This window comes from Callospermophilus lateralis, chromosome 11 (genome assembly GCF_048772815.1).
Source record: "Callospermophilus lateralis isolate mCalLat2 chromosome 11, mCalLat2.hap1, whole genome shotgun sequence".
Taxonomy (NCBI): Eukaryota; Metazoa; Chordata; class Mammalia; order Rodentia; family Sciuridae; genus Callospermophilus; species Callospermophilus lateralis.
This window is the reverse complement of record NC_135315.1, coordinates 72,816,788-72,828,604: the sequence shown is the minus strand read 5'-3', so window position 1 is coordinate 72,828,604 and position 11,817 is coordinate 72,816,788. Positions and strand designations below refer to the sequence as shown.

Genomic DNA, 11,817 nt, shown 5'->3' with positions numbered 1-11,817 from the left:
GCCATAAGACAACTCTAGATTTATTCCAAAGCTATATTCTCAACTGAATAAGATTTTTCTCTCCCATAACTCATATCAAAATAATTACCAAAGGATATATGTAGAAAGTTACTTTGCTAAATAAAGGGGGAAATAACCTCATAGCTCTCTACTGAGTTTTGCAAAATACACCTTCTTACATTTTTTAAGTAAATAAAGGGAATATACCCCCTAAAAGCAGATACACCATTTACTAAATTTTCTAACATATCATTGTACCCTTCATAGATTCAAGAGTGAAAACCGTAGCTTTTGTTTCAGGAATACAGTGAGGTCCAAATGTGTTTTCTGAAGTTGCAGTCATAGATGGCTCCCAAAATGAATTTGTTTATTTTTATTTTTTATTAGTACATTAAACATAATAATGGAATTCATTACTACATATTTATACTTATTCATGATATAACAACATAATTCAGTCAATTTTATACCCCAGCATTTCCCCTTTCCCTTCACTCATCCCTCACCTTGGTTCCCTTCCTCTATTCTACTGGTCTCTTTCTATTTTCATGAGATCCTCCTCCCAATCTTATTTTAAGTTTTTTATTTTTTCTTCTCTAGTTTCCACATATGAGAGAAAGCAAATGACCCTTACCTTTCTGAGTTTGGCATATTTTTCTTAACATATGAAAAGGAATTCATCCCATTCCATCTAGGATGAATTTAATTCAACCTTTAAGAAGATAAATCTAAATCTATCTAATATTCTCTATATACTCAATTGTATTCCTATATATTTACTTAATTTTGCTAAAGGTTTACTTGAATCATCATTTAAACAAAAATGTTTTTTAGTAATGGAGCTATAGTTCTTTCATTCATCCTTATTTCCTTGGAAAAGTAAAATGAAGGAGTCTATCTTACCTTTATGGTCCTTTCTATGAGTCTTTGATTATGGCACAGCCATTAAAGAATGACTTAACTTCTTACATAGGTTAGAAGGAAGATACAGTCTGGGAGGAAGTATTTCCTGTTTAAATGGAAATATTTCTAATGCCTTGTCATCAAACAGTAAGGCTAGTGTGGTGGTACACTCCTGTAATCCCAGCTACTTGAGAAGCTGAGGCAGTCAGATCACAAGTTAGAGTCCATCCTGGGCAACAGAGTAAGACCATACCTCAAAACAAATGAATGAATAAATTAAATGAATGAATAAATTTTAATTTTATTAGAAACAGCTTTATAGTTTGATTTGAGAAGTCACACTCCCAAACAGGAAGGGCAATTCATATGTAGTGATAAAAGAAGCCCCTAGAACCCTGCATTTTCTTTTTAGGAAAGGGGGTCTTTATACACTGAAGGCAACATGGAAAATACTTTCTCAATTAATAATATGTATTTCACTATGGAAATGATTATAAATGTAAGTACATAAACAGACAAATTTACATAAACAGGTAAATTAATTTACATAAACAGGTAAATTAAAGAATTGCCCTTCCTGGGTGGGAGTGTGACTTCTCAAATTAAACAAAGGTACAGCTTCAGCTGTATATTGTGGAAAAAGCAACCTAAGATAACAATTTTTGTTCTTGTTCATTACCATGGTGCATCTGTTTTCTCACTTTTAGGAGCCAATGACTATCAGGAAAACCAGAAGCACAATTCACTGGAAAAACATTCCATGCAACTCCAATTTCACAGAGCAAAATACAAATTTGGGAAAGTACCATTGAATATCTGATTTTCTTAACAACTCTAACTGTAGTGCAATACTTGATTTGGGATTCTGGTCATCTAAATATATATTTCTTGTTTCTGTTTAAGAAACCACCAAGCCACTGCTGACTAGAATGTTTTGCATGATTTTGGCACAAAAATCCTTTTTACATTCCTAAATAGTCAATTCAATCTCTGCCTCTAGTGGTATCCCAAAACTTATATAATAAGACAGAATGGCTTCCCCCACACACACACCTCTTTTCAGTTATTTGAAACTCTAAAATGTTACTCGTAGCTTCTTTCACTTTCCATACAATATTATAAATTCAAATATATTGAGTGACGCCACTTTTCAAGCATTTCTTCAAGGGAACGCTAGGTCTACTTTCAGATTAGCAGATTTCAAATTAATTTATGCTACTAATTCTGATATTTGATTTGAAGTTTCTTAGTTCTATATTACTTCATAGATATGACAATCATAATCAGGTTCTGCACACAAAGTGTGGGCAATTTAGAGATCTAAAATTAGTATGAAGGAATTATTTAAGGGCGCTGCATAAGAAAGAGACTATCAGGTCATACAAATGGCTAGAGTGTCCCTAATCTGAGGTCTCACTTATTCTCTTCTTTTCTAGCAGTCATTTCAAAGGTAGTATGGGATTCAATTTGTGAACTTATGGAAAGTACAGATATTTATTCTAAATAAACAAAACAAAAACAAACTAAAATGAAAAACTCAAACAAAGAAAAAATGCCACAATGATCTGGCATCCATGGTAGAATTCAGGCATTCTTACCAGCATGTGCTTCTGTACCTGGATGTCCAATTTTTAATTGAAAATTTTACAAAAGAAATGTCTAGTAAAGTTTAACACACAGTAGGGACTTAATAAATGTTTTGTTCAATAAGAACATGAACTAGATTATTTATTTATTCTTATTACATGTTCTTTCCTTATTACATGTCATTTAATTCCAGCAAAACCGGGGCAATTTTAGACTTACTATTTACTTTTAGCCATTTTTTAAAAATAAAAAAACTTTCAAAAATGTTTATCTTTCCTAAAAATATAAGAAAAACTAAATGTAACCACATAAGCATACATGTCATTTATGTGTAATTTCTGTGTTCACTCTGTTCCTTCTATATGATACAATGAAAGTACCTTTATGGACAAAATTGACTAACTGAATTTTGAGTGGGTTTCAGTTTCTGACTTTATGACATTTTAACATATTATTATGTATGTGTGTGTGTGCACGAGCACACGCGTTCATGCACATATGCACACATGCTGGGAATGAAACCCAGGGTTGCATACCAGCTACAGAAGCACTTTGCCACTGAACTAAACTTCTAGCCCTTAAATTAGCATTATAACTTTAAAAAATGTCTTCTTTTAAGATATATTTTAATATCTGCAACTACCAAAAATAACATTATACAATTCATTGTGGAGTTGTGAACTCTACAGTTTGTAGTGGTCATGAGTTGGATACTTCTCTGATAAATTAATCAAGGAATTTTCCTCTTCCACATTCCAAGGAAAATGGCTAGTACTTTGTGGGGGAAATTGTTATAGCTCACATTCTCTATTTCTAAGTCTAAGGTCTATATCTTTTTTTAAAAAAAAAAAGAGAGAGTGAGAGAGAGGGAGAGAGAGAGAATTTTAATATTTATAATTATTATTATTATTATTATTATTATTATTATTATTATTTAGTATTTGGCGGACACAACATCTTTGTTTGTATGTGGTGCTGAGGATCGAACCCAGGCCGCACACATGCCAGGTGAGCGCGCTACCATTTGAGCCACATCCCCAGCCCAAAGGTCTATATCTTAAGCAAGAAATATTGATCTTTTCATAGTTTCCATAAAGAAAGCAAAAGATCTGCCAAGTGTGGTAGCAGAAGCCTGTAATCTCGGCAACTTGAGGCCGAGGCAGGAGGATCACAACTTTGAGGCCAGCCTCAGCAACTCAGTGAGGCCCTGAACAATTTAGTAAGACCCAGCCTCAAAATAAATGATAAAAACGGCTGGAGATGTGGCTTAGTGGTTAAGTACCCTTGAGTTCAATCCCCAGTACCAAAAGAAAAAAGAAAAGAAAAACAATATCCAGTGAGCAAATTGTACACCAAAAAAGTTGTGGGTGATTATAAAAGAACAATTTCAGAATCAGACTTCCTGTAAGTGTTGGAAGATGGGAGGTACACTGACTTTTAATACCAGCTAGGGTCAAAGAGTCTATTCCTGGGTAGAAAAAAATCTTCTTTAAACCTCAATAAGAAATTACATGCCACCTCTCCTTTTCAAAAATGTGTCATAAGCCAATAAGACACTCAGAGAATTACCTAGCATACATATTATTAAGGCTTTGACATTATTATGCAAATAAGGGGAACACAAAAAGTGAGTCAGAATTTAAAATAGGATGCTTATATTAACACAGCTATACATGAGCAAGCATGTTACCACAACAGTCTACATTTATGTTTCTGCTATGTAAGGCAGGTTTAAGATCTCTAATGGACCTCTTCTCTGGAAAATAATTTTCAAGGTCTTCCATATTTATCAAGTTGCATTATTTCCACCTCAATATGATTCTTATGGATATTAGATGATACATGCTACTCAAATAGGCTTTATATAATGGAATATAGGCAAAAGGGGATTTAATAATCTTTTGATGGATTTTAATTTCATTGTACCAATTTTGAGTGAATGATAAACATTCCAGAAAAACCCTTGCCTGCTTCCTTCCTTCCTGTGGTTTTCCTACTTTTTTCCTTCTAATTTTTTTACTTTTATTTCTCTTTTAATAGCAGGTGAAATTTGCAAAGTGAATAAAGAGAAGAGTAAAAGACCATTTCTGCCCCAATGCCAACCTCTGAGCTCAGATATACTTCTTTATGACTGACCAGGTTTGCACTAATTCATGATATAGTTTTTTGCTACATAGCCAATTTGTATCTTAATAAAATGCTACCATCTCCTCCAGGAGGTAAACTGTATTAATGACGTTCAAAGTTAATACTTCAGTCTAGAGGAGAGACTGTATCCTCCCCCACCCCATACTTAAAACAACAGTACAATAACTTGTGTTTAGTTTCTAATGTTTGTAGAGTATTTGGTATCTTTTTTCTCATAGAGCCATTTCATTATTAACATTCTTCTGTTACCATACTGATTATATGTCACATTTGTATGACATAATGCCTTTTTGAGGGTTAATTTTACATGTCCACTATACCAAGTGTAAAGGTGAAATTTTTAAGCTGATTCTAAGCCCAGAGCCTGAGTAAAAGTGTAAAAGATCAGACATAGTGAAGTTTCTAAACTGCAAGACTTGGGTTGTAAAGTAAGAGACCATTGTTATGTTAAATTCCTCAGCTACCCCGGAGCCTTTGATCCCTGTAGCTGTTAGGACAATACCGGAGCTGCCCCAGTAAACATTCTCACTGACTCCTCTGGTGGTCTGATAACTTGGGACTTTGAGTCGCCTGGCACTAGGCACCACGGGCCAAGAACCAATCATTTTAAATATTCCCCCCCACTTAAAAGTAACCAATCACCCCCGTCCAATCTGTTCCCGCCAGTAAATGTGCTAATCTTGACTCAGAGTTGTTGTTCAATTTTCCCGCATCTCCTGTTGATTTGTTCTGATGTATGCAAAGCCCCCCCCCCCCCGCCCTCTCCAAAAGGTGTGCTTAAGCTCAGCTTAACCTCTGCTCTGGGCCCTGGGCTGCTCTTCCTCTTTGTGCGAGCCAGCCTGGGGACTCAGCGCACTGATCCAATAAACTCCTCTTGCATATGGCATAAAGTTAGTCTCTTGGTGGTCTCTTCCTCCGACGCTTCGCCGGACCCTTACATTTTGGTGCATGGGCCGGGAAACGCACATCGCCGGACAGGGAGACCCCAACGGACATCTTTAAGAGGGGTAAGTTTAAGTAAGGCGCCTCTTCCTCTTCTTCTTCTCCTCCTATTTCTTCTTCTTCTTTCTCTCTTTGTTCTTCCTTTGCGATCGCTCAGGTTTGTTTTTGTTTTTTTTTTTTGGCTCAATGGCGGGCGTGAGCTCCCAGAGGGTGTGAACTCTCAGAGCCTTCTAGGTTTGGTTTGGATTGGCAGCGTGTGACTGCCAGCGGAGAGCGTGAGCTTCCCCTGGCAGTGGCAGACAGAAGTGCCAGAAGCCACAGGCCACGTTCCTCAGAGGGACGCCTTGGGGGACTCGCGGGGGGTGGAAACAGAATAGCCCCCCCACATCAGGTAGAGGGAATAGACCTCATTAGATATATTTTGCTGCCAATCCATTTGGTTTTGCTTGCAATTCTTTTTCTCAGGATTAAATTTCCTGCCTGTCTTTAATCTCTGCTTCTGAACTTGTGTTAAATGTTTACTGTGTGTCCGTGTTTGTCATGTCGTACTGTCTCGTCCCTGTCTCTGTTTGAGTAACTTTCAGTATGGGACAAGGCTATTCCACGTCTCTGTCCCTGACCCTTGATCATTGGACGGATGTCCGCGCAAGGGCTCAAAATCAAGGGCTCAAAATCTTTCTTTTACAGTGAAACGCCGGACCTGGCAGACACTCTGTGCTTCAGAATGGCCCACCCTAGGAGTTGAATGGCCCCCAGGGGGGTCTTTCCACCTCCCTCTAGTTTGCAAAGTCAGAGATACTGTTTTTCAGCCAGGGCCACGTGGCCATCCAGACCAGCAGCCATATATTTTGACCTGGCAGGACCTTTGTGAATTTCCTCCCATATGGGTGAAGCCTTTCCTTTTCCCAGTTTCTATTCCAGTGTCTTCCCCCACGATTCTATCACTCAAACCTTCCACTCCTCCCCCTCATCCCTCTGTTCTCCCTGAGTCACAGGATTTAACTTTATTGGACTCCACCACCCCCCCTCCTTATCCTTTACCGTTGCTCCCAAACCCCCAATTTGTTTTAGGTGACCCTCTTGCCGCTGACTCGGGCACCCTGCCGCTAGAGGTGTTTGGGTCAGATCAAAGCCCTCCCAGGGACTTCCCAGCGACAGCAACAATGGCAGCAGCAGCCCCTCCCCCACCGGAGGAGCCTGGGCCAGCTAAAGGGACTCGCAGGCGGCGGACAATGAACAACTCAGAAGCCCCAGTGATGCTTTCTCTCCGTCCTTATGGGCCCACAATAGATGATGGGCACGGAGAAAAAATGCAAGCTTACCAATACTGGCCTTTTTCCTCCTCCGATTTATACAATTGGAAAAATAACAAACCCCTTTTTCTGAGGACCCCACCCGACTTACAGGTTTAGTCGAGTAGCTGATGTTCTCACACCAGCCCACTTGGGATGACTGCCAACAGCTTCTGGGGACTCTCTTTACAACAGAGGAACGGGAGAGAATCCTCTTAGAAGCCCAAAAGAATGTTCTTGGACCAGATGGGAGACCAACCCAACTTCCTAACATCATCGAAGCTGGCTTCCCCTTAAACCGACCCAACTGGGACCCTAACACCTTTGAAGGTAGGGAGCATCTGTCCACTTATCGCCGGGCTCTTGTAGTGGGTTTCCGAGCAGCCGCAAGGCGGCCAACTAATTTGGCCAAGGTAAGTGAGATTATTCAGGGACCCAATGAATCTCCTTCCATGTTTCTATAGAGAATTATGGAAGCATGTAGGAGATATACTCCCTTTGATCCTTAGGCAGAGGACCAAAAGGCATCTGTTGCAATGGCTTTTATTGGGCAGGCTGCCCTAGATATTAAGAGAAAGTTACAATGTTTAGACGGACTACAATATATGACCTTAAGAGATTTAGTCAGAGAGGCTGAGAAAGTATATTATAAGAGAGAAACTGAGGAAGAGAAAGAACAGAGGAGAGAAAAGGAAAGGGAACACAAGGAAGATGAGAGAAACATAAGGCAGAGTAAAGCATTGGCTAAGGTCCTGGTCACAGCCACAGACAGGCCAGAAGTTAGAAAGCAGGGAGACAGGAAGAGATATCTGGGCCCACGCCAAAGGCTGCCCCTGGCCTCAGGCCAATGTGCCTACTATAAAGAAAAAGGACACTGGGCCAAAGAGTGTCCCAAAAAGAAGCAGTCACATCAGCCTACCATGCTGACCCTAGAAGATGACTAGGAAAGTCGGGGCTCAGATCCCCTCCCCGAGCTCAGGGTAACTTTTGAGGTGGAGGGGACCCCAGTGAACTTTGAAGTAGATACAGGAGCAGTATATTCAGCCCTCAAGGCCCCACTGGGCCCTTTATCTAATAAAAGATCCCTGGTGCAAGGGGTTAATGGCAGTAAATATCGGGCTTGGACAACAAAGAGGACTATGGACCTAGGAAGGGGAAAAGTTCACCACGCCTTCCTAGTAATCCCAGAATGCCCGGCCCCATTGATGGGAAGGGACCTACTCACCAAGCTCCGGGCTAAAATAACTTTTAACCCCAATGGTCCCCAAGTGGAGTTTCTAAACCCCTCAGTAAAGACCCCCATAGTCACAGCTTTGACTATGTCAGTAGAAGATGACCATCAACTCTTCACGGCCCCTGGGACCGATCAAATAGGTAAACTACCCCAAAGATGGATAAAAGATTATCCTGATGCCTGGGCAGAAACTGCTGGGTTAGGTCTAGCTATGAAACAACCTGCAATAGTAGTAGAATTAAAAGCTTCTGCCTCTCCAATCAGTGTTAAACAATACCCACTAAGCAAAGAAGCTAGAGATGGGAATAGACCTCATATTCAGAAATACTTGGCTCTTGGGGTCCTAAGGCCCTGTCAATCGGCCTGGAATACACCCCTGTTACCTGTAAGAAAGCCAGGAACTGGGGACTACCGTCCTGTTCAAGACCTGAGGGAGATCAACAACAGAGTGCAGGACATTCACCCCATGGTACCTAATCCATATAACTTACTTAGCACTCTGAATCTGGGGTGGATATGGTATACTGTGCTGGACTTAAAAGATGCTTTCTTCTGCTTGCCCCTGCACAAGGATAGTCAGTTGTTGTTTGCTTTTGAAACAGGAACATCCAGCCAACTAACCTGGACTAGACTCCCACAGGGGTTCAAAAACTCCCCTACTCTCTTTGATGAAGCTCTCCACAGAGACCTCAATGACTTCAGAACTGCACACCCCAAAGTCACCCTACTCCAATATGTGGATGATCTGCTGCTGGCAGCCAACACAAAAGAGAACTGTGAGTCTGGGACCCAAGCACTATTATACGAGCTTGCTCAGCTTGGATATAGGGCTTCTGCTACAAAGGCCCAAATCTGTCAACAAGAAGTAATCTTCCTGGATAATTCACTTAGGGGTGGCAAACGATGGCTTACTGAGTCCAGAAAGTGAACTGTTGTGCAGATACCGCCCCCATCTGATAAGAGACAGCTCAGAGAGTTTCTTGGGACTGCCGGCTTTTGTAGGTTATGGATTCCTGGGTTTGCATCTTTAGCTGCCCCTCTATACCCACTGATAATGGGGGATGCCCAATTCCAATGGACCCCTGAACACCAACAGGCTTTTAATAATATCAAAAGGGTGCTGCTATCTGCCCTGGCCTTAGCACTCCCAGATGTAGAAAAACCCTTCACTCTCTACATCGAGGAAAAGAAAGGAATACCACGGGGAGTGCTCACTCAGACTCTGGGACCTTGGAAAAGGCCAGTAGCATACTTATCAAAAAATTGGACCCAGTGGCTAGCGGGTGGCCCCATTGCCTAAGGGCTATAGCAGCGGCAGCCCTCTTAATAAAGGATGCTGATAAATTAACAGAAGCTGACTATTATAGCCCCCCATGCCCTGGAGAGCATCATCCGTTAGCCTCCAGACAGGTGGCTATCAAACTCCAGAATAACCCATTACCAAAGCCTCTTGCTTGACAAGGACAGAATAACGCTGGGACCCCCTGCTCTACTTAACCCGGCTACACTGCTGCCAGAAGAATCATCAGGACCTATCGCTCATGATTGCCATCACATACTGGCAGAGGAGACCAGTGTACAAGGAGACTTAAAGGATCAGCCACTGCCCCGCCCTGAGGTCATATGGTTTATGGATGGGAGCAGCTTCCTCCAAGACGGTAAGCGGCGGGCTGGAGCAGCAGTGGTTAGCAAAACTAATGTTATCTGGTCCTCTGGCCTTCCAGAAGAAACATCAGCTCAAAAAGCAGAGCTAATTGCCCTTACAAAAGCACTGGAGCTAGCATCAGGCAAAAGAGCTACTGTATATACTGATAGCCGCTATGCATTCGCCACTGCTCATGTGCATGGGGCTATATACCAGCAAAGGGGGCTACTAACCTCCACCGGGAAGGAAATAAAGAACAAAGATGAGATCCTCCACCTTCTCTTGGCAGTAAAAGGCCCTAAAGAATTGGCTATAGTGCACTGTCAGGGGCACCAGAAGGGGAATGACCCTGTGGCAGTTCGAAACAGGCGGGCAGATGAGGAAGCTAAGCTGGCAGCCCTAAAAGGAGTGACCCTGTTAGCTGTTTCCACACCGGGGGAACAACGACTGGGAGACTTAGCTGCGCGGGAACATACAGGCAACTTATGGCCTGGGGACACAGATACTGAACTCTGGGATCCTACAGAGCCAAGTTTACATTTCCAAAAAGCCCAACTCTATGTCAAAGATGTACACCAGCTTACCCATTTAGGCTCAAAGAAGTTAGAGGCACTCTTGAAATACAAAAGAAAGGACTTGTTGTTGACGGACTCGCAGAGAAAAGAAATAGCTGAACAGGTGACTAGAGCTTGTCAAGTCTGCCAATTAGTTAATGCATACCCATCCAAGCTTCCAGTAGGAAAGCGCTTGAGAGGGACCAGACCTGGACAGTTCTGGGAAGTGGACTTTACTGAAATCAAGCCAGCAAGATATGGACTTAAGTATCTCCTAGTCTTTGTAGATATTTTTTCAGGATGGGTCGAAGCCTTCCCCACGAAGAAAGAAACAGCTCAGATGGTGGTCAAAAAGATTCTGGAAGACATCTTTCCAAGATTTGGACTGCCTAAGGTAATGGGGTCCGATAATGGACTGGCGTTTGTGGCCCAGGTAAGTCAGGGATTGGCCAGGGCCCTGGGGATTAATTGGAAGTTACATTGTGCCTATAGACCCCAGAGCTCAGGACAGGTAGAAAGGATGAATAGAACCATCAAAGAGACCTTAACGAAATTAAGCTTAGAGACCAGCATAAAAGATTGGACTATGCTCCTACCTTATGCACTGTTTCGTGCAAGAAATACCCCCTCCGTCTCTTTGTGTAAGCTCACCCCCTATGAAATTCTCTATGGTGCCCCTCCTCCAATCAGGGACCTGACCCCAACCCTGAGACTTAATGATTCCTTTCACACCCCCTTGCTTAACAGACTTAAAGCCCTTGAACACACCCAGCGATACCTGTGGAAACAGCTGGCCACTGTTTATCAGCCCGGAGACAAGGAAATCCCACATCAATACCAAGTGGGAGACTTCATCTACGACCATACCAGGTGCTGCTTATAACGCCTACAGTGGTAAAAGTAGATGGGATGGCTCCCTGGATTCATGCCTCCCATCTCAAGCCTGCGCCCTGTCCAGACTCCGGCTGGAAACTGGAACAGACTGGTAACCCTCTCAAGTTGCGTGTTTGTCGTGTGGGTAGGGCTATGGATTCTTCCCCTGACCACCTGCAGCCCTAATCCCCATCAGCCTGTTCAACAACACTGGCAAATTATAAATCCCACTGGACAAGTAGTGTGGTCTATATCACATAAAGCCCCCTTATGGACTTGGTGGCCATCTCTCCATCCTGACATTTGTCAACTGGCCATAGGCCTTTTTGACTGGGACCTCCCTGACATAGAGGACCCCACACAGATCCCGTTCAACCCCAAGCCAGGACAACATTCCCCACGGGGTAACCATATGCATATGGATGTCATCGCCCACATCATAGGTGTCGACTAGCCAGTCTTGATTATTATGTGTGTCCAGCTGATTTCCAAAGTCGCAAACAGGCTCGAACCTGTGGAGGGCCCAATTACTTTTATTGCGAATCTTGGGGTTGTGAACAAACAGGAGCTGCATGGTGGAAACCAAATTCCCCAGACAGCATGATTCAGGTAGGTCGAAATAACACCTGGATAAACCCT

At 42.3% G+C, this 11,817-nt stretch overlaps 1 pseudogene; it reads left to right on the top strand.

Annotated features, from left to right (window-relative positions):
- Nucleotides 1-6,165: 6,165 nt before the first annotated feature.
- On the top strand, nt 6,166-11,203 carry LOC143410599 (uncharacterized; annotated as a pseudogene).
- The last annotated feature ends 614 nt before the right edge of the window (nt 11,204-11,817 follow it).